A 24,421-nucleotide genomic window follows, 5' to 3' on the forward strand; every position below is an offset into this window, starting at 1 on the left:
TCACTAGGGGGAACAAATTGGACAGGGGTGTGGTCTGGAGTGAGTGACATGACTGCTACTCATAGCAGACCCTGTATCTTTAACTCCAAACACCAGAACACACTAAAGACCACTGTTTGTCAATTACAAAATGAAGTTAACTCACCTGGGGTGGTAGAAATTGTCAAGTAATGGGGAGTAGTGAGACTGACAGGACTGCAACTCCCAGCAGGCCTCTGTTCCTCCAACTCCAAATGCCTGACCAATGTTCTCTCCTAAAAAGACCCCTGTAACCTAACTCTCTATTTAAGTGCACTCACCTAGGAGGAAAACATTTGTAAAGTCTGTGTAGTATATGGAGTGATCTGACTGCTAGGGCCAGGGGGCCCGGTTTCTGGAGTGCAGAACACCAGCACAGTGGAGCCCAGTTTCTTAACCCTCAATTGAAATGTACTGACCGGTGAGGATACCATTTGTACGGTGTGTGTAATACAGGGAGTTACATGCCTGTAATTCACAGCTGGATCTCTTACTGTCTCTCCAACCACCAGTCCAGTATCCTCTTCACCAAAGACTCCTGTTTGGGAAATCACAGAAGAAGTGTACTCGTCTGAGGGATGACATTTCTGAAGTGTATGAAGTAGAAGGAGTGACATGACTGCTAAGGCCAGGAGGCTTTGTATCTCACTATCCCAAAGCACACTTTTCCAAGTTCCCTTGTTCGTAAACTCATAAAGGAAGTTTACTCAGCTGGTAAGATTATATTTGATTAGTATTGGGAATTAGTGGGTCTGACCTGAATGTAAACCCCAAAGGGCCCTGTTTTGCTAACTCCAATCGCCTGCCCAGTGTCCACTTGCCCGCAATGCATCTGTTAGTGAACTCACACAGGAGGTTTGCTCACCAGGGAGGATAATATTTGGCTGTTGTTGGGAACTAGGGGAGTGAGCAGAATGTAAAGCCCAATGGCCCCTGTGTTCCTAACTCCAATCACCATCTCAGTGTCCACATGCCCCAATGCATCTATTAGTGAACTCACAAAGAATGTTTACTCACCTGGGAGGATAACATTTGGCTACTGTTGGGAACTAGTGGAATAGTCTAAATGTAAACCCACATGGGTCCTGTTTTGCTAGCTCCAATCAACAGCCCAGTGTCCATTCTCCCTAATGCATCTGTCAGGTAACTCACAAAGGAAATGTACTCACCTGGGAGGGTAATATTTGACTTGTGTTGGGAACTAGTCGAGTGGCCTGAATGCTGCTCCCATGAGGCACTGATCAAGTGACTCCAAATAGCAGAACAGTGGTCACTATTTACTCACCTGGGAGGGACCAAGATGTAGATCATGCTCAACTCAGAGATGTGGCTGGCCACATAGCTCTATCTGCTAAGCCAAGATGAAACCATTGAGGACAGGAAGGACAGCCCACCCAGTGTGCAGCATAAATGAACAACAAGGTCTCCAGATGCATTACCAGAATGATATTGGCTGCAGACACATTCGCTATGCTGTGAGCACATAATGACTCCCACCACATATATGACAAACTCCTGTTTCAGCCTGCATAACAATCACCTAGGCTTCAAAATGATCCAAGCCTCATCCTGCCCAGCCACTGTTTTCCCTGCACTGGTCTCAAGATGTATTTCTCTGCCTATCCTTCCAACTTCTAATTAACTGCTAAAATCAGCAGCTGCTTGACTCAGATGGAATTAGTGTGCTTCAAGTATGTCAGGGCAATACAACCAATAGCATGGGTACCTGTCACAATAGGATAACCTGCAAATTAACTATGTACAGGGACTTTGTAAAATGTTACTGTACACTTTTGGAGGTAGATGTTTCCATACAACGAGTAACATTGTATCTTTCACATCAACAGGGCGAGCTGCCACTGGCCACACAGAGCCCACAGAAGAGACTGCTACTACCCCCATGGATGATGCCTTCAGTGATGACGACACTCCTAGACATCTGGACGTTTAAGATATTTCTGTCCCATCTGGACAACCTGGCCAGACACGACAGTAAGTCTCACTATGGCCCCATCAAGACCTTCCAGCCCGGTTGCCTCAACCTCACAGGCAGCCATTAACCCCCTAAGCTGTGACCCTAGGCAACCATCTTGTACCCCTCAGTCTAGGATCCTGAGTCCCAGCACAACACCTCGGACGATGATGGTCCTGGAACCAGCAGTAGGGGACACCCTGTGGCAAGGGCACATGCCCATGGGGTAGGGTATGTGGGAGGGATTTTGTGGGCCACTGGGGTGAAGCCACTGGGAATGCTTCTGGCTAAGACACCATCAGCCGTGTATTGGGTGGGTCTATCAGGAGTCTCAAGGTGTGATATGTAGAGAAGAAACACCATACGAAGCAAATGATGAAGACACAAGATACTAGTGCAAGGAGGGATGTGTTACAGGTACCGTGTCCTGCTAAGGATTACAATCATCACACACAAACACATTGGTACAAGTGTCTGGTCACACCAAACATTTTATTTCACAGTACAGCACATAAGCTGTCCATATGTCTGGACTGTCATAGACAAGAATGGATGACTCATATTGTGTCAAGGTAGATATACGGAAGTGCAGTCCCCCAGACCATAGAAGGAGGGGCCTTGTCAGAAATTGTCCTGTAGAATAGGCAAACAGCAGAGTGACTTGACCAACTAGAGCCTTATCACATATCAAAACCAAGCTATCCAACATCACATAAACCAAGATACAAACAGAGGGCAGTACAACAGTCCTTGATTACAGGTCCATCATAATCCAATTACATTGCATCTGGTGGTATAGCACAAACATATGTCAGTGTTATGGCAGAGGCACAGTGACCTGCAATGATGAAACATTGGTGCAGGGTCAGCGACCTCTGACCCTGCATCCTTGCATGCAGGTCGCTTCCTCCTCACCACTGCTCCGGTAAGTGCTGCCATTGTTTTTGGCTGCTTGTTTGGGCTTGTCTGGGCTTGTTTGGGCTTGTTTGGGCTTCTTGGCTTCTCCTCTCCCGGAAGGCCCCGCCCCCCCTCCTCCCCGGAGCTCTTCCCGCTCCTGACTCCTGCTGCCCCGCACTCCCATTGGAGGTTTCCCTCCCTCCTCCCAGCTTCCTCTCCCTCCCACCTCCCCTCTTATGCCGGCCGCAGCGCTTGCGCGCAGCAGACACACGCAGCTGGCGCGCCGCTGGCTCACCGAAGGCATGCCAAAGGCAAGCCTGTCTGCACCCGTCCACGCCAAGACCGCACCTAGCGCCAGACCCCCTGGCCAACACGCCTCCTGCACCACCGAACACCTTTACACTGCAAAGAAATCCACGCCCTTAATCCAGGACGCTCCTCCATCTGCTTCCAGTCCACACCGACGCGCACCAAAGGACCCTTCTCCTGCAAAGCCTGCAATTTCACCTGCAACCTAACCTCCAAACTCTAAATCAAAATAGACAGCCGCCTAAGATGCATCCTACTTAACACCCGCTCCGTCCACAAACATGCAATTGAACTCTGGGACCTCCTGATCACATACTCGCCCGACGTCGCATTCCTCACCAAAACCTGGATGAATTTGGCCTCAGAACCAGATGTAGCCATAGCCATACCAGAAAACTACAAGATCACCAGAAGAGACCGAATCAACAGACCAGGAGGAGGAATCGCCATAGTCCACAAAAACACCATAAGAGTCTCCACCAACTCACATGACACCATCAACTCCGCCGAGCACCTCCACTTCAAACTCCACATCAACGCCAACAACACACTCAGAGGAACACTGGTCTACAGCCCCCCTTGACCCACACCACAGTTCTGTGATGACATCGCCAACGCCATCAGCTCCCAAGCCCTCGCCTCAACAGACTACATCCTCCTTGGTGACCTAAACTTCCACCTAGAAAATAACGATATTAACACCACCAACCTAATCAACAACCTCGCCAACTTCAGCCTCAAGCAACTCTCACTGTACCCACCCACTCCGCAGGCCACACACTTGACCCCATCTTCTCAGCCAGCAACCACATCTCTTTCAGCCACACCACCAAACTCAGCTGGGCAGACCACCGCTGCATCCAGTTCTCCTACTAAAAACCAGTCACTCACCACCACCGCACACAACCCCCCGTTGCAATTGGAGCAAAATATCAACGGATCAACTGATCTCCACTCTCGCCTGGGCCCCACCCCCTGGGAACCCAGACCCCAACACAGCCACCACCAACCTGCATCGCTGGATAGAAGATTGCGCCAACACCCTTGTACCACTAAAAAAAAAAAAAAACACCTTCCACAGAATCAATGCCAGGTGGTTCACCCCAGAACTACAGGAATCCAAATGGCTATGTCGCAGAATGGAAAAAACCTGGCACGTTGACCCTACCAACTCCAACCACATCGCTTTCAAGGATGCCCTATGCAAACATCACCAACTGATCCGCACCACCAAAAGGACCCACTTCAAAAACCGCATTGACGCCAACGGACACAACAGAAAAGAGCTCTTCGGCATCGTCAATGAGCTCTGCACCCCCAGGACCTGCTCCAATAAACCCCCGCCCTCACAGGAGTTCTGCAACTCACTGGCAACCCACTTCCGTCGAAAGATAGAAGAAATCCACAATAGCTTCAAACCCCGGACCCACCAGCTGACTACAAACACCCAAGAACCCAACGCTCCAAGCAACACCCACCTCCTCCACACCTGGACCCCGTTAACATAGAGGACACCGCTACCACCATGGCCTCCATCCACTCTGGATCACCATCGGACCCCTGCCCACACCATATCTTCAATAAGGCAAACATCATCATCGCCCCCCACCTCTGCAAAACCTTCCAGTCAGCCACATTCCCAGAAAGATGGAAGCACACAGAAATCAAAGCCCTGCTGAAGAAACCAAAGGCAGACCCAGACGACCCCAAGAACTACCGGCCGATCTCCCTCCTCCCCTTCCCAGCCAAGGTCATTGAAAAAATCCCGGTCCCTGGAAGACAGCAAGGTTCTCGACACCTCCCAATCCGGATTCCGCAGAAACCACAGCACCGAGACTGCACTCATGGCTGCCACAGACTACATTAGGACCATGCTCGATGAAGGAGAAACAGCAGCACTCATTTTCCTGGACCTCTCCGCAGCTTTCAAAACGGTATGTCATCACACTCTCTGCATACTCCTCCACAAAGCTGGAATCCGCAACAAGGCACTTGACTGGATCTCGTCATTTCTCTCAGGCAGATCCCAGAGAGTCCGCCTCATACCGTTCCTGTCAGAGGCCTACAGAATCATCTGTGGTGTTCCTCAAGGATCTTCGCTCAGCCCCACGCTCTTCAACGTTTACATGGCCCCCCTCGCCAACATCGCACAAACCCACCACTTCAACATAGTTTCCTACGCAGACGACACTCAGCTCATCCTCTCCCTCACGAAAGACCCTACAACTGCAAAGAACAACCTCCACAACTGACTTCACGCCATCGCCAGCTGGATGGAATCAAGCCACCTCAAGTTAAACACAGACAAGACAGAAATCCTCATCTTTGGCACCAACCCCTCAACTTAGAATGACTCCTGGTGGCCCACCTCCCTAGGAACCCCACCCGCACCCACCACCCACGCACGCATCCTAGGCTTCATCTTGGACTCCACACTCAGCATGACTCAGCAGGTCAATGCCATCTCCTCTTCCTGAAACAACACTCTCTGCATGCTCTGCAAAATCTTCACGTGGATTCCTGTCGAAACCAGGAAAACTGTCACGCCCTGGTCAGCAGCCGATTGGACTACAGAAACGCCCTATATGCAGGAATAACAACCAAACTCCTAAAAAAGCTGCAAAGAATCCAGAACGCATCTGTCTGCCTCATTCTAGACCTCATTCTAGACATCCCACGCTGCGACCACATTTCCCCCCACCTCAGAGACCTTCAATGGCTACCAGTATCAAAGAGGATCACCTTCAAACTCCTCATCCATGTACACAAGGCCCTCCACAACACAGGTCCAGCCTACCTCAACGACAGACTCACCTTCCACACCCCCACCCGCAATCTTCGCTTCGCCAGCCTTGCCCTCGCTTCCATCCCCCACATCCGCTGCACCACCGCCGGAGGAAGATCCTTCTCTCACCTAGCCGCCAAGACCTGGAACTCCCTACTGCTCCACCTTCGCCAGACCCAAGACCTCCTAACATTCAGGAAACGCCTCAAGACATGGCTCTACGACCAGTAGCTCCCCCCCCCCAGCGCCTTGAGACCATAACGGGTGATTGGTGTGCTCTATAAATCCTTGATTGATTGATTGAACATATCTACAGCTACATACAGGTCATTCAAGAAGGGTGTTTAGCACATGTGAAGGATGACTGTCTGGCATGCACTTGATGAGTTCACATATGATGCATTTGGCCCAACAAAGCACAAAAACAAGTACATAGTGCACTTCAGACCTTGCACTCAACCACTGTTCAAGCTGACTTGGTGTGGGTCTCATATACCCCTAATCTGTGATCTACATTACCTGGGACAGTTCATGTCCACTTCCTATGTCAGAACAGCATCAGATAGCTGCAATGGTGCAACTCTGAAATGCCCACGTGAGGATGCCATGGTGAAGGTATCTGTACAAAGACAAAACAAGGAGTATAGATTTGAAAACATACCTATTACACAAAACACATATCAAGCATCTGGAAATGTGGTCACATTGCAATGTGATAGGCACAAACAACGCAGCTACAACAAGGTGGGATATGTCTAAGGCTAACCCTTTAAGCACCCTGAGGCTGAGTATTGCAGAGCATTAACTCCCCAGTGTTTTGCCAAAAGCACTCTTCTCCTCACATTCTGACAACTACAGTTCTTTGTGCAGTAACAGTCATTACTTCACATGGCATACTTGCACTCAAGGAAAGTAGTTGTTGATGAGATCTTCCTGCAAGTAGGCTCCTTCCTTTTCACCCTTGTCATCCTCACTTGGCATTTCAGGATGCTCACCTGGTGGCGCTGCAGGCTCCCCTTCATGGGATGTATGGGATATTCCTCTGCAGGCCAATGTTGTGGAGTATTCAGCTGGCCACAATGATCTGACACACTTTGTCAGATGAGTAGAGGAGGGCTCCACCTGCGTAGTACAGACACCTAAATCTGGTTTTCAGGAACCCAAAAGCCCACTCCACGACCCGCCTTGTTCTTACATGGGCTCTATTAAAGCAGACTTCCACTGGCATAGCTGGATTCCTGATTGGCATCAACAACCAAGGATGGCTTGAGTATGCAGTTGTTACTTACCAACCAGCCAGGCTCTCTCTGGGTACAGTCATGACATCAGCTAGGGAGATAGAGCTGTTCCGCATAATGAAGGCATCATGGACTGAACCTGGATAATGGGCACAGACATGTGAAATGTATAGGTTCACCAAACATACAACGTGGATGTTGATGGAACGGAAGTTCTTTCTTTTGCGGTATACTTGTGCATTGGTGGAACACAGCCAATATGTGTGCCATCTATAGCCGCCACCACATGTGGGATGCGTGCAAAACCATAAAAGTTAGCCTTCACATGGGCTAAATCCTCACATCGGGGAAACAGAATATAGCTGTCCAGGTGTTCCAACATTACTGAGAGTACATCCTTCAACACCTGATTGAACATAGGTTGGGACACCACCATTTTGAGCCACTGTATGTTGGAAGGACCCTGTGGTTAGGAAGTGCAACGATGACATGACTTGTACAATGGGTGGTATGCTGGTTGGATAACTAATAGCTGGCATCAGATATGGCTCTAACTGACAACATTAGTCCACTATTGTTTGCCAATTCAGATGACAGAGGAGTATGACGTGGCGTTCTTCCATGGTCTATAGGTCTGGCAGCGGATGGTACACAAGTGGTTGTCGCATCCTCCCGCTCCCTTGATAACTATATATGACAAGAAATAAGCTCTGACATTAGTCAGTGTGTCCACAGTAACATATATGATACATGTCAAGGGTAGCATGTGACAAGACAATTTAGAATGAATGGGTATTGCAAACAGTACACATCACAGCCGCTAATGACATAAGGGTCACATGTTACCCCCTTGGTTTGCCACACATTTGTACACATCATGTATCGGGACCTCAATCAAAACTATGCATCACAAATGCCACTCAGAATGTGACTGGGTGTCCCAAGCGTAAAAAAAAGACTTTTGACGTAGGTGGACTGTGCCCCACTGTAAATTGTCATCTGTGCCCCATTGTAAATTGTCATCTGTGCCCTGCAACATGTTACAATGGAGTTTAAATAGTGGGACCAACATGAGAAGACAAGTTAAGCAGATTGTACTGCCCAAGACAACATTTTCTTCGGTTTGACACAGTTTTTAAAGCTCAATCCCACATAAAAATTAAAGCCTTTAAAATGGCAGTTGCCTGACCTACTCCACTGGACATTAGCACCGCCCGGGTCCGCCGGTAGAAGTTGCCGTTGCGGTAGACGGTTGCAATCCTTGGCGGACACAGCCATGGGCTAAGGTTGTTGCCAGTGGTGGTCGCAAGCCAATGATTGTGTCTTCCTGCAGTGACAACCATGTCTGTGGCAGATGTGACCACCATGTTTTGGAAAATCCTTCACTTGACTCCTGACACTGCTGCCAGCAACACCTCCACTACCAAGCTGCTCTGTACTGTGTCTGGGAGCAATTATGCCACATCCAGCAGGTGATAGGGCCCTAGCCTTCTCACCAGAGGAGTTGGAGAGGCTGGTGACTGAGGTCCAATCCTTCTATGGACAACTCTATGGTGCACCAGAGGAGCAGGGAGGTGCCCCATGTGCACAGTTTTCTCTGTACTTCACCATCCTTTCCCGCCTCACAGGCTAGATTGTGCCCATGTGTGCCAAAATGAATACTTATGTGCCTGTAGGTGGAGTCTAGGGGGCATTAATGTGAGAGTCAATATGCAGGCATTGGCGGCCAGTGCCATATGTTGAGTTCATTCACACTATGCTTTCTCTGTTCTCTGATCCACCTTGTGTTTGATGCACAGAACTAGGTGAGGTGACATTACAGCCATTCACTGACATCTCTTTCTCATCAATGTTGTATATGTGAGAAAACATGTATGTACATGACAGCATGAGGTGAGCATGCATGTTGTAGCTGTCAGTTGTGAATAATGTGGGCTACGTGTCTGTTGCCACAGACATTTCTTCACACATCTACCCTTGCTAGTCTGTTGTTTGTAAGGTATGTCATCACTCTCTCTGCCCTCCAGGGTAGCACACACAACACATTTCATTTTGATGTTGGCGACATGATGCACTGTAATGCATGGAAGTGATGGGAATGTGGAGCCATGTACGTTATATCTTTTCACCCTGTAGAGGGCCTGTCAGTTGTATCTCCCAGTATGGGTCCTAATCTACTATGGGGGGTAGTCACTATGGCTATGCAACTGTGGCACTGTGCTCACTCCCTGTACCCCTCCAGTTCCTGCCATGTGGCTAATATGAGTCTCTGTTGTAAAATGTTACCCAGAATGCCTCATTCCTTTGATCAGACTGGGAATAGGTACAGGGTGGGGACCGATCTATGACAGTTATGCACTTAGCGCCATTGTTAATGTGTGTCTCTGACTCCTGACAGGTCCACTGCCCTGTTGTCACCTTCCTACAGGTCATATTTGTCCATGCAGGCTCGTGACATAACTGACATTTCCACAATGCAAACAGTGTGTAGATTCCTGGGAGATAATGATACGTGACTCAGTAGTTTGGTCACATAACAGAAACTGGACAGTGCATGCCTTTGTTTGTTGGATGCCATCTCCGTAGAATGGACACATATGTCTAAGAGCATAATCTGTGATACAGATACATAACACAGAACCCCAAACCCTGAATTGGCATGAGTCTGCATTTATAATTGCAAATGTCCACACATGGACAGGCTAGATACTTTCTGTACCCACCATGCCAGTCCCTTTATTGTCACCCATATGTGAAGTTTGTACTCTGGCAGTAGCCTGTAGGGACTCATGCAGGGAGTCATTCTCACAGGGTGTGGATGTGTTGGTCCATTCATGCCTAAGGAGTCTACCCTTCAGAAGCCACAGTGGGATGATGTGTCTCATAGTGGCCCACATCTTATTCAGGACGCCAGAGCATGCCCCACAAGATGTCAGTAAGCCTCCCTAGTCATTGTAGGGCCTGAGCAGGGTGATGGGTTGGTCTGCAGATTGGGATAAGTATATCTGTAGTCATGGCCCTGCAATTATTGGCTTGCATGTGTCACACTGGGGGAATAGTGACACATTTAGAAAGTTCAAACTAGATGTAACTGACATGTATGTGACTCAACCATTTGTGTTGAAATGTGTGATCATGATCTCTTGATTTGTCTTTTGCATCCATGCAGGTCAATGCCCATCAAAAGAAAGGGATATGGTGAGCCATCCCCCCTGGGGGTCTACAGCCAGTGGAGCGCCCACTGCAGAAAGAGGTGGGAGGACCTGAGACACTGGGGCTGAAGATTGCGGAGGCCCAGCTGGGGCTGTCATCCCAACGTGGGTGGGGTGGCTGTCAGACAATGATCCTCCTAATGGCCCGCATTGTGGCCTGTCCGGAGCTTGATGGGTGTTTGAGGGCAGCACAGCAACCACAAGGTGTGAATATGTGGCATATTCCTGCCTGTCACATTGCCAAGTGATTGAGTGAGATTCTGACTGCTCCTCCTGACAATTAGGGATGAGACATGTGTCACACAGTAGATGAGAGATTGTTTGTGTTGACATATCATGTGTTTTATACCGATGTACCTTGCCGATTGTACCAGGGACCTGGGACAAAACTGGGTGAAATCCTCAAACCACTTGCTCTGAAAGGACCACATATGGCTGTGCACAGTTATCAATCATGTACTGTTTGTAGTTGTACTGTGTGTATTTCTATGCAACAGACCACTACTCCTCAGTGTTTCAGGAATAAGGTAAGTAGGTGATTGATCACTGTCCTCAGTCATGTGTCTGTGTAAATGTGTATGTTCGCATCTGCCACTAAGAAGCTTGTTTTCTTCAATGTATCATGTGTGCTGGTGCCTCACTGCAGTCTGTAATGTGAAGGTGTTCAACATACATGTGACAGGGCTTAGCTTGTTCTTTGGATGCATTTATACATAACTACTTTCCCTTGGTAAGTGGGGACTGTCCATTGACATGCATTATGTGACATCACTGTTGCCAACATTCCTTGTGCCTACATGTCAAGATGTGTTCCTTTCTCTTTAGAAAACATTTGTAAGCTGCAGTTTCATGCATGGTCTGCCTATCTAGATGGGACGGTGTCTCTATTCCATCACATAAATGTGCATGGTACACTGTTTGTGGAATGGTACATTTACAATGGGGTTACATTTCAGGTTGTGACACATACAGGAGTGTGTCACCATTGTGTATTTGCTGACACATTCCCTCATGTGTCATAGTATGTCATTTGGCATGTACAATTGCAGTAGCAATGAGGGACATGACAGGTAGGCATAGAGTTTTGAGCCACAATGTTTATAGCTATGACCTGTATCTGGCATTAGGTGGAAAAATACACTGCACATGTGTAATGGTTCAGTTATGTGACCTGGGTGTTGGAATGCATCATGGAGTGGCTCGTAGTTATGTTTTGAACACATGTGTTTGGATACAGGCATTAATCCACAGACAGACTTCTGGGTTTGAATGACCAAGGTGGGGACAGTGATGTAGCTTCCCATTGGGCAACTTGTTGAGGACCTTGTACAAGTCTTTGCAACTTTTGTTTCCCTCTACCTTGCAAAGGACTAATGGCTTCTACTGAAGCACTCAGAAAATGTCATTGTGCGGGGTGCCAGACATAAGTGATGATTACCCTGGGGCTTGCTGATTCATCATGTTGTGTATTTTAGAGACGTCTCTCCCTGACATATTGGACATGATGACTACACTGTTCATTTCCATGCCACTTGTGTGACCTATCTAGGTAACATTAATACTCTCTCCTTGACTCTAATGGGATAAATATCACTTGGTGATGTGTACATTGTTGGTGTGTTTCCAGTGTGACATGGGTATGTCCATGTCACCTTATCCAGGCTAGTGCACTTTTCTTATCAACATGGCTAAGTTTTGGAGCATCATTTCTTATTGTTGGGTCATTTTGTATGTGACAAATGGATGTGTGCATGACCTTGTGTGGGATCTGTGGAAAGTAACTTTGCATTGGCTTACTATTGTATACCTGGGAAACTGAGGTCTGCTCCATGCGGCAAAATGTTGAGGGTGATGAGATTTCATAGTTGTTGAATGGTTATTGTGATTGCATAAATTCAGTCAGGCAATTGTAGTTGTCTGAGATCCAGAATTTCCTGTAGGCAACTGTTGATAATTCAGATGGCATGCATGCATATTGTATGGCACATATATTGGCCATTTAAGTGGAGTTTATTGCTGATGCCTACTTGACATCATGGCAATGTTTGCTAAGCAGAATTGTTGTTCAAGTTTGATCATGAACATGTGGTGATCCTATTCCTCTTTGTATTGGAAGCATCAGAAAGCAGAGGAGATGAGGCAGAGCTGAGTGGGGAAGCATCTGTTCATGGAACTTCTGGTCAAGACACCACCAACATAGAGGGACCCAGTGGCCTGGAGGCAGAGGGGAGTGCCAAGGGCGAAGACTGGATCTACACCCTGAACATCATCAGATTCCTCCTCCAGTGGCCAATCCCTAGAGGTGGCAGACCCATCGGGGCATCCTCCTGTACCATCATTGTCATCTACCCCAGTTCTATCACCGCCCTCCCCACCCAGTTGATCGTTCTTGCTCACTCAGGAGGGTGGGCGTCTCCTTCCCCAAAGACGCCTCTGCCCCAGCCCCTTTTACCTTTGCTGCCCTCAGTGAGGAGGCTACTGACCTCTTGAGGAGTATCTCTGTGGGTCAGTCAGCCATTGTGAATGCCATCCAGAGTTTGGATACCCAACTACAACAAATCAATACATTCCTGGAAGGCATTCAAGATGCAATGCCTGGCCTATGGAGAGCTTTTCAGGCACTGGCCTCCTCACTGATGGCAGCCAGTCATACCCCACCTTCCGCCTTCCATTTAACTCCCTCTTCCCAATCAAAATCCCTCTCTTCCCAACCTACCGAGAGCAAACAGAAATATTTACAAGTATCCACATCAACAGCCAAGAGGAGCACACAACTAACACAGGCACCTCAAATCACACCGACACACACATAAACAACAGCCACCAACAGACACAGCAATAGTCAAAACTTCCCTGGAGACTCCTGCCATCCCCACTGTAACACACACAACATCCAATATACCCACAGGCACCACACCAACAGTCAGTGACACACCCACCACACCCATCTTAACCACTGAAACCACCCCAGCAGACCCCCAGACATCCACTACAAGCACCACACCTGCAGACACCACAACAGACGCCAGACATCCACCATATCCAGCATACCTGCAGTCACCTCCCCAACTGACACACACATATCCACCAATCCATCCCCCAGCACCACCACCTTCGGTACCCCCAAGACACACAAACGCACTCACTCACTCACCCAATAGACACCCACCACACACAACATAACTCTCAGAAGCATACACTCCCAACATCGATACCAACACAACCAACAACCACTCCCTCAACCTCCAAATCCCGACCCCCTTCTGATGACTATCCCCAAATGCCTAAGAGTGTCTTTTTGTCTGACCTAGACATTGTCCTGTTGCCTCCACCCTGTCCCATCTCCCAGCCGACCCCTTCCCCCTCAAGGGCCTCCCTTCCCCCACAAGCACCCATAGCAACCCCCAAGAAGAAGCCCACCTTTCCCAAAAAGAAGACCACCCATCCCAAGCCTAAATCCAAAACCCCCTCCCAAATCTAATCTTCCCACCCCCTGGAAAATTCCTGAAGTTCCTAGCCTGCCCCCTTGATGCCCCTTCCTGTGGAGGTTCCCTGGCAGTACTGGGGGTCAGGTGCGAGCACATAAATGTGCATGGTCACTTTATTGTGGACTAAACAAAGACCTTGAGCATTTCCCATTTGGTTTTGAAATAAACCCAAAGAGTAGTTTTGTTTTGGATACACCATTATCATCGCCATAAAACTTTATTCTATCAATCAATTTGACCATAAAAACACATACAATAAAACATCATCTTCGAGTACTAAGAAACAGTCACCAGAAAGAGACATCATAACAAATATCATAATAAAACAATTTTAAAATTGAAATCTGAGTACCATATAACTTCCGTAAATTAGCGGCAGCACTGATAAAACATGTAGCAGCAGAACAAATTTCCAGAATAGCATCAGATTGCAAATATCTCAAACCATGCTTTTGTAACCTTAACTGCTTATGTTTGAAATTAGGGCAAGGAAATAAGGACAAGAAACAAAGTGCAGTTCACAGAAGAAAGTAAAGTGCATAACAAATTAAATTAAAACATTGAGACCAGCATATTGTAATAAGACAATCTTAAAATTCAAATCTAAATAATATATGACTTCTGTAATTTCATGGCAGTCCTGATAAAACTCACAATAGCTAAACAAATTGCCGGTGTAGCAGCAGATTGCAGATATCTCAAACCAGTTTTATGTGATGAAAAGTGTTTATGTTTAAAAATGGGGCAAATGGAAATAAGTCCGAAACACAGAATGCAATTTACAGAAGAGCATAAAGTGCATCTTAAATTGAGTTGAAAAACGATCACATGGACAGCGACAACAGATAGTTACTCTAAAGCTGGCTGCGGGAAAGGCAACCAGAAGATGATTAAATTGAGCCTCTGCATTGTCAGATAAAACCTGTGTGGTGGGTTAGTTAGCCACATCATGTACAAGCCCATCCCTGAAATATTATCAAGCTGCATGAAATTCAAAATGGAAACCATCTTAGGGGACCTTACAATAAGCCCTTCCTGCTATGGGGCAACTGGCACCTTTTCACATATTCCTTGATTTGGGGGCGAATTGTAACAGGGAAATCAAAGAGTGCATTCAGGCCAAGATAGTAAAAATTACTTTTGACATATACCAACCATGGGATGGTATGCCTATTGTTCAACTTCGAGCAGTCCACTAATGCTAAGTTGGGAAAATTCATCCTTCGGGATGGCCCAAAATGTTACCCCTGGCAACAGGGGAGCCACACCCACAAAACAAAATCGTCAAGATAATCCACTTCTATTTCAAGATGGGAGATAAAACTTGCTGTACTTTGAGGTATTGCTAACAGGGAGTAGAGAAATGTATTCTCAGCAGCCTGCAATTTCTCTGGAGATATGCAGTCCAACACACCAGCACTATACACCCCAAGTGAAAAACATTTGGTCCTATACAACTGGATCAGTTCCTGGTAGGTTTGCAACCAAGCTGGTTGGCGGATCTACATAGAGAGTCCAACACTGCCCCTATTTTAAGAGCTCTTTGGGCAATTAGTCTCTCCCAAGACCCACGGACATCAAACAGAATTCCTAAATAACAAAAGTAAGGCACTTTCCTTATTTGAGTCCCTCTATACAAAAGGACTTTGTTTTTGTAGTTTTGGACCACAGGTCAAAATAAATGATTTCTGATAATTGACCCTAGGATTTAATTTGGACATAAAATCATAAAACTAATTCAGTAGAATTTGAAGATCATTTGCAGTTAACGCCAAAAGGATGCCATCGTCCAGATATAGAAGGACCAGTACTGCCTGCACACCAACATGAGGAATAGCCTTATTATATGATTAAAAAAAGGTGCATAGGGAGTTGATATATCATCAAACCAAGTAAGGTGGAAAAATACATCCCTGTCTCACACCTCTGGAAACTCCAATTGGACTAGAACATTCCCCAGAAAGTGTATAACTTTGTGTCTGGATGCAATTACTGCACTAAGTCCACTAATGTGTGATCAATTCCTCCCTGGTCTATTAAGAACTTTAAAATTGCCTGATAAACTAAGTCAAAAGCACAGGAGAGGTCCATAAATGCCATATGAAGGGCACCTCTCCTGGCTTTGACATTCGTTCCCCAAATGAGAGACAAATTGTTACCAAACTGCATCTAAAACCGTATTGTAACAGGGAAGAAAAAGATGATGACTCAGCCGTAGTTTCTAATTTATCTAGAATTACCCGACCCAGAATCTTCATTGTAGAGTCTACTAGGAAGATCAGGTGGTAACACTTAGGCGAGCTCCAATCTTCTTTTTAAAAATAGGAACTATGATAACCTCTTTCCATTAGTCCTTGAAATTTCCTTTAACAGCCGCCCCAAGGACATTAGTCAATAATGGGGCCCAAAAATCAATATTATTTTTATACAGATCAGTTGGGACCCCATCTGGGCCTGGAGCCTTACCAAAAGCTGCACTTTCATCGCATTACCTACTGATGCATAATTGATAAGATCAATTAATCACTACTTACTAACTACAATAGATGAAGAAACTGGGCGTTCCCTTTGAGTGGCTCAAACCATCACTGGCTTAAAAATGGCAGAAAGAAGATCAATCGATTCCTGACTGCTGATATGACTCTCAATTCAAGTGGAGAAATCATCCGTTAAAAACAAATGATTAACGATCTCCCAGAAGAGTTTACCGTCCTCTAACTTTCCCCCTTTGTCAACATCCTCCCAGGCCTTGATTCTCAAGTCTTGATTTCTTTTTATTAAGGCTTGTTTATAAACCCTTCTGGCACTACTTATAGCCTCTGGGTTATGTGGCATATGAGAAGTGACCTTTTTAAGTACTTTTAGTGCCACTGTACACTTGCAACTAAACCAAGGTTTTATTGGGTGTTCTCTTATCTCTTTATTACTAATTAGTTTACATGCTACAGCACTACTGATATTACTAAAACACTGAAGAATGCCGTCAGAGGGACTGCCTAAGGACAGACAGCAAAAAAAATCGTTTGACATATTTTTAATTAAAGATTGAGAAAAGCTTTCAGGTTGACATCGTTCCACTTTAAGCCAACCCCTTTGTTTGCTGGGTGGGCAATGGTAAACAAATAGCCTTTAGAGGAGCCACACAATAATTGCTGGTCAGACAAATGTGAATGAGATTATGATAACTAAACGGAAAGTAATTCACTTTAAAATATCCCAAGCTACGTGTCTGATTAGAGGATACAAGCACGGAATCTATTGTGCTACCCTCTTCCTCTCCCTGTAAATGTGGGGGGGGTCTAACATCATTTTGGCCAAGTATATCTGAAGAGTCAACCAAACATTAGGACAAAATTAGTTTATTGCTTCACAATACACAGAATGTAAGAAATGGCCACTAGTATTCCCAGGTAGATCAGAAAACCTGCAAAGGTGATACACGCTAAACTGACATTGGGTAATATTAAAATCGAAAAGGATGCTTTCTCTTCTCTGCTAAAAAACTGCAAGTGTCTTCTCCAAATCCTCAACAATCAAACAAAGTGATTAAAATGAAAATTAATTAAGAACAAATTTAACGCCTTGGCTTTTTGCAAGTGTAAAATTTGGAAGTTGGGGGTAGAGGGTACAACCTCAACCTTCAGGTTATCTAATGCACAGGATAAAAAATAAAAAATAAACTATTCCCTCTCGCAGCTGGCGATGGTATGGGTGGTGAGCAATAACATATATACCCATTTAGTGTAACAGGGTTAGTGGCCCCTGTTTCTTGGCAGCATATGATGTCATATTTAGCAACATAATTCAACTAATCCTCATTAAGAAGTTTATCTTGAAGCCCTGCAACATTGCATGATGAAAACTGCATGCTGTGGGCACTTTCTGGACGGCTCATATCAGAAATAACTTCTGAGGGTGGATTGCCAGAAGCAGAACAAAGAAAAGTGTCTTTGGGGAGTGTCTCCACTGCCTTAACTGTGGGCCCAGATTCTTTAGACTTTAACGGGGTCCAGCAACAGTCAATGTACAACAAATCTGATAAAACCTCAAAGCAGTTAGGATAGATACATGATGCTGACGAAAACAGGCTGCAAGGTGGCCTGTTATAATTATGAGGCCAGTTGTGAACTTCTTTTTGGGGTTCATTTATTTTGGCAGATAAAAGAAACCTATAGATCTAACCATTATTCTATTTTGATTTTTATCTATACAACTCAGGCGAGACAACAAGAAATGGAACCACTCAGTATCCTTAAAATTTAATACAACACAATTCTCTGCAAGAGACTTTATCGTGGGACCAACCTAACTAACTCAAGAGCCATAATACGTTTCTTGATCACTGTTTGATAACTGTCAGCATTCTTCTTACACAAGTTTGCTACTTTATTCATCAGACTCCAGTTATCCTCAAATGAATAAGCTGCCAGGGTCAGGTCACCAACTAACACTGAAGTGTTTGGAGTACTTTCAGGAGCCAAGTGTAAACAAATTGAAGCCCATTTGGCCTGAGGGATAGATTGCAAATTATTCAAGATGGGCTTAGCTTCATTCAATTGACTTGGGGGAGCCTCTGAGGCGTAGCACGAAACCCAACCCTGTCGCTTGGGCCAATAGTAAACATTGAAACACTGGCAGGATGGACAGCAGAAGCTGCACAATCCGATAACGGAGGGCCCATGTTGTCTTGCCACCCCCTGAGCACCAGTAAAGGCCTGACCACTTGCCTGAGTCAACTCCGGGTGAAGACCCCCTTTTGGTGCATTTATCAATTAGTCCAATTGATTCTCAATTTTCCCTAACCAAGCAAGTATCAGGTCCAAAGTGTCATTAATCAGCTTCCCAAAGTTCAAAATAAGATCCTCCTATGACCGCAGATTGGCCAATTGACGAACCTCCAGAGACTCCTCTTTACTGGGGAATGGGGTATTTTTATGAACCTCTGCTTTTTTGATCTTTTAATAATCTCTGCCCTTTTTCACCTCCCAACAGTAGCCTTGTCATTAGCTTTAGGAGACACTCTGCCTCCTACAGACTGAGTCAGCATTGTGGGAGACCGCCCTTGGTCCTTCAGGAGTCCTCCACAAATGACAACTGGTGAAAGTAAAACTGTCATTGGAGCAGCCTGCACAGACTGACATGTATCTCCCTCCGGGCATTCCATCCCCTGCGGTGAACCTGGGGCTAGCGCTGGAGCTGAAACTAAGGCTGATTCACTTGGTGAGATGACAATAATGACAACCTTCTCTCAGCCTATTCAATCTCCATAATGAGAACAACCACAGCTCTTTGTCAAAAAACATCCAAGGTGGAGTTAGTGGTAAATGGGGCCAATGATGTAATATGTCTGCCCCTGTGAAACAATACAGCAGAAAAGACCCCCGCAGACAAACAAAGAACAAGCCGTGACTGTGGAATAATTGCACCTTAGATCAGATGCACAATAGGGCGCTATAAATGACTAACTATCCCCTTATTTAATCAATAAAGATTCACAATACCTTGGCTATCACCAGACCTTCAATCCTCATGTGATCCTCCACAAAGTGGGGCAATGGGCCAAGATGGATGGCCCGGCCTCTGCGGGCCATGGATGGGTGCAGATTGGAGCTGCTCTTGGTCCAGTCTTCTCCCTGGCACATGCCCGGATGTGTCCCGCTTCTGTACTGGGATGCCTGCACTCAGAGTTCATTTATGCTCCTCTTGGTGCTTAGTTGGCATTGGCGGCTCATCCCTGGCCATGAGTGATGCTAGAGAGGCGAGTCTCAAGGCCCCCCGGTCATGTTAGAAGCTTCCCAAGCTGCAGGCACTCAGAGGTAATTTATGCACCTCCTGGCACTTAGCTGGCATAGGGGGCTCATCCCTGGCCGCAGGTGATGCTGGGGAGGCAAGTCTGAAGGCCCCCCGGCCCTGTTAGAAGCGTTTTGGGTGCACATCATTCCTGCAATTCCTTTTCTACATCATTGTTGTTCCTTAATGATTTGTGTTGCCTTCCTACAGTTGCGTGTATTTCAGCCTGCTTGCTGATCCATTTGCTGTTGTTTTCTATATAAGGACTTTGTGGGCAGTGCTGTTGTCCCCCAAGAGAAGGGTATATGTTGAGTGTATGGATATGTGGGTTTAAAAGCAATGGTAGTGTATTGGCATTGTGTACTGTTTGTTAAGGAAAGTATTTCATCTTGTGTTGTCTAATGTAAGCATGTATGGTGTTAGACTTGTCCCCCTGATATGGCTTAAATATTCATCTGATGTGTGTCAGCTTGCGTTCAGTTTGTGCAGACATGGAGTGTTTTCATTTGTGCTACCCCTGTTTCCAATGGACTGTGCATGTGCCCATTTAGGTGTGTGTACTTTGCAGCTACTTTATTTAGATGTATGTCCCATGCGTTTGGAGTTGTATATTCTTTGTTGACTTGCACTTCCACATTGTGCAGATGGGCATGACATTTGGGTCTCATTCTGTTTGTCCCTGTGACACATATAGGGCCAGTTACAGTGCACATATTGTTTGAGGGGCCTGTGCAAAGTGATATGTGTCCCATTGCAGCCTCATTCCCTGTGTGTTCTTGATAACCCCATCCCTATTGTGCAGGTATTGTTAGCATACTACTCTTTGTCTATTTGACTCTCTGGGTATTGCGCATTTCATTGTCCTTCCATTGTGCTGTGAAGTGTGGGTGTCCATTGCAAGGCTGTTTCATGGTAGTGTTGTTTGTATTCCATGCCACATCGATACATAGGTGCATTGTTTATGACAACAGTCTCTGGCCAGAGTGGAGTGTGAATGTTGAGCTGTATTTGTATATGTGTTGTTTTTGTGTTGCTGATGATGTGTGAGACAATATTCTGTAGGCTTCACTGTCCCTGTGCCTGAGATGTGTTACCGTATGTTTTTGTGTAGTGTGGCAGAGCAGTGTGGGTGGGCTGCCCACATTGGGCCTAATTTGACTGTGGATGTGTCTGTTTTAATGTATGTTTTAGACTGTACAAGATGTAACGTGTACTTGATGCTCGTGAAATGCCCTTCATATGATGTGGACAATGGCTATGAACTGTTTTTAAGGTTGATGGCACAGGTAGGTGTGTGTATTTACGATTGGTAGTACCCACGGACATTGATTTGCTGGTCCTTCAACTATCATCAGCAGTGGCAGGACGTGTGTGATGGGCTCCATGGCAGCTCCAAACGTATAAGGCTGCCTGCAGGTGAGTGTCTCCCCGTATACTGTCCGTTTCCGTCTTCTGAGAGTTGGTGGTTGGCCCGCCATGGTCACATTGGTGACGTGCAACCTTGTAATGTGTCCAGCAAAATACCATCTCTGCTGGCCTCATAATGTGTCCAGCGAAACACTGTCTCTGCTGGCCTTGTGACTACGGTGGTCTGCGATGTCTGGTGGTGCCGGAGGGACCAATGTGGTCTTTGCACTATAGGCTCACATGACTTGTGATACACCGGTCCAACCGCCATCCCGTCAGCGGTCCAATTGCAGCCATTGCCATGACGGTCCAGGATCCACCAAACTCATAATGAGGCCCTTGATTAGTACATGATAAATGTATACTATTTGCACATACAGGTGTATATAATATTTAATTAACACATGATAATTGTGGACAATTTATACACATTTTTTTTTTAACATAAATGAATATGTGTTTATATATTTAACACTTTTAATAATTTGACATCATTTTCTGTGGACTTTTAATTTAAGCCCTTACTGCCATCATGCTCAATGGAAGGGTGTTAAAGTACTGGTGGTGGCCATGTGCTGTGCGTCACTTACTACAATAGTCTAAGTTACTGAAAGCATGTAAGGGCCTGATTCTGAAATGTCAGGCACAGAAACTTACACATAAAGAGATAAAATAAGGCTATCCTTTCATGTGCAGAGTTACACAGGCTTATCATTTATGTGCTGTCTCTGCCATGAGTTTGGAGTCTCCGGAGTCGTAAATGTACTACCAGTAAAATTAAACGAATACTTTCTGAATACCAAAAAATGGTAAACATACACAAAAATGCAAGTTTACCTTTGTGAATCAGGCCCTGTGTTATTACAAAGTGCAGTTTGCAAATATCGAAAAGTAGTAAACTTACTCAAAGGTATACACTTGCTCAAAAATACAGTTTGTGAACCAGACCTCCAGTAGTTCGATTCTGATATGATGTTTCTTTGGAGTTCATGCCAGCACTTGAGGGAACAGAAGAAGAAAGATCTTCCAATAACGTTCACTTTTTTACATTGACAGTGGAAAGCAGGAAGCCTGAAGAAGAGCATAACAATGTAGGATAAAGGCAATAGGGAGTTACATGAGCCCTTATTTCAACTGGGTGTTTGCCCATAAAGTCTTTATGAACATTATGTAGAGCGTTAAAGGTTACTCTCCTTTAGATTGGAAGCCATGCAAAGTCAACGTAGTGAGCTGCTCACTGTGTCTGTATCTGTGGAGTGAAGAGAGAACACCAGAGCTACCGTGGTCACATGCAAGTGATAAGACTTCCAACTACTTCACAGACACCAGAAGTTGTATCAGATGAGATGGAGCTAGCGATGTCATGCACATCTAGCCTTTTGCATGGCCCTCTTGTCCTCCAGGACAGAGATATGTGCCCCACAGGACAGGTAGGGGTACCTTATGAAACAACAATTAAACCGAGTCTGCATTCCAGAAACAAAAAAGGTGAAAGAAAATGCAGCCACAGCAAAAGGCAATGCCATAAGCCAGCATCAACTACAGAATTATTCGCCTATAAAATTGCTCATGTGCCTGAAATTTGAAAGGTGCCTTCAGAGGGCAAGGGCATCACATTAGGAAATATTGTGTTAGAAGAGTGGCAGACCCTCTCAAAGAGCCTTTTGTGCTTTTGAGGTATCACCCTATGTCTTACCCAGCAACATGAATATCTGTCCATGGGAGAATATTACTACCAAAAGAATCACTGCTGAAGCTGTGAAATTTGGTCTTAAAGTTCTGGGGTAAAAGCTTCAATTTGTAAATGTTTTTTTATCAGTCCTTGAAATTTCCTTTAACAGCCGCCCCAAGGACATTAGTCAATAATGGGGCCCAAAAATCAATATTATTTTTATACAGATCAGTTGGGACCCCATCTGGGCCTGGAGCCTTACCAAAAGCTGCACTTTCATCGCATTACCTACTGATGCATAATTGATAAGATCAATTAATCACTCCTTACTAACTACAATAGATGAAGAAACTGGGCGTTCCCTTTGAGTGGCTCAAACCATCACTGGCTTAAAAATGGCAGAAAGAAGATCAATCGATTCCTGACTGCTGATATGACTCTCAATTCAAGCGGAGAAATCATCCGTTAAAAACAAATGATTAACGATCTCCCAGAAGAGTTTACCGTCCTCTAACTTTCCCCCTTTGTCAACATCCTCCCAGGCCTTGATTCTCAAGTCTTGATTTCTTTTTATTAAGGCTTGTTTATAAACCCTTCTGGCACTACTTATAGCCTCTGGGTTATGTGGCATATGAGAAGTGACCTTTTTAAGTACTTTTAGTGCCACTGTACACTTGCAACTAAACCAAGGTTTTATTGGGTGTTCTCTTATCTGTTTATTACTAATTAGTTTACATGCTACAGCACTACTGATATTACTAAAACACTGAAGAATGCCGTCAGAGGGACTGCCTAAGGACAGACAGCAAAAAAAATCGTTTGACATATTTTTAATTAAAGATTGAGAAAAACTTTCAGGTTGACATCGTTCCACTTTAAGCCAACCCCTTTGTTTGCTGGGTGGGCAATGGTAAACAAATAGCCTTTAGAGGAGCCACACAATAATTGCTGGCCAGACAAATGTGAATGAGATTATGATCACTAAACGGAAAGTAATTCACTTTAAAATATCCCAAGCTACGTGTCTGATTAGAGGATACAAGCACGGAATCTATTGTGCTACCCTCTTCCTCTCCCTGTAAATGTGGGGGGGTCTAACATCATTTTGGCCAAGTATATCTGAAGAGTCAACCAAACATTAGGACAAAATTAGTTTATTGCTTCACAATACACAGAATGTAAGAAATGGCCACTAGTATTCCCAGGTAGATCAGAAAACCTGCAAAGGTGATACACGCTAAACTGACATTGGGTAATATTAAAATCGAAAAGGATGCTTTCTCTTGTCTGCTGAAAAAACTGCAAGTGTCTTCTCCAAATCCTCAACAATCAAACAAAGTGATTATAATGAAAATTAATTAAGAACAAATTTAACGCCTTGGCTTTTTGCAAGTGTAAAATTTGGAAGTTGGGGGTAGAGGGTACAACCTCAACCTTCAGGTTATCTAATGCACAGGATAAAAAATAAAAAATAAACTATTCCCTCTCGCAGCTGGCAATGGTATGGGTGGTGAGCAATAACATTTATACCCATTTAGTGTAACAGGGTTAGTGGCCCCTGTTTCTTGGCAGCATATGATGTCATATTTAGCAACATAATTCAACTAATCCTCATTAAGAAGTTTATCTTGAA

This window comes from Pleurodeles waltl, chromosome 3_1 (assembly GCF_031143425.1).
Source record: "Pleurodeles waltl isolate 20211129_DDA chromosome 3_1, aPleWal1.hap1.20221129, whole genome shotgun sequence".
NCBI lineage: Eukaryota > Metazoa > Chordata > Amphibia > Caudata > Salamandridae > Pleurodeles > Pleurodeles waltl.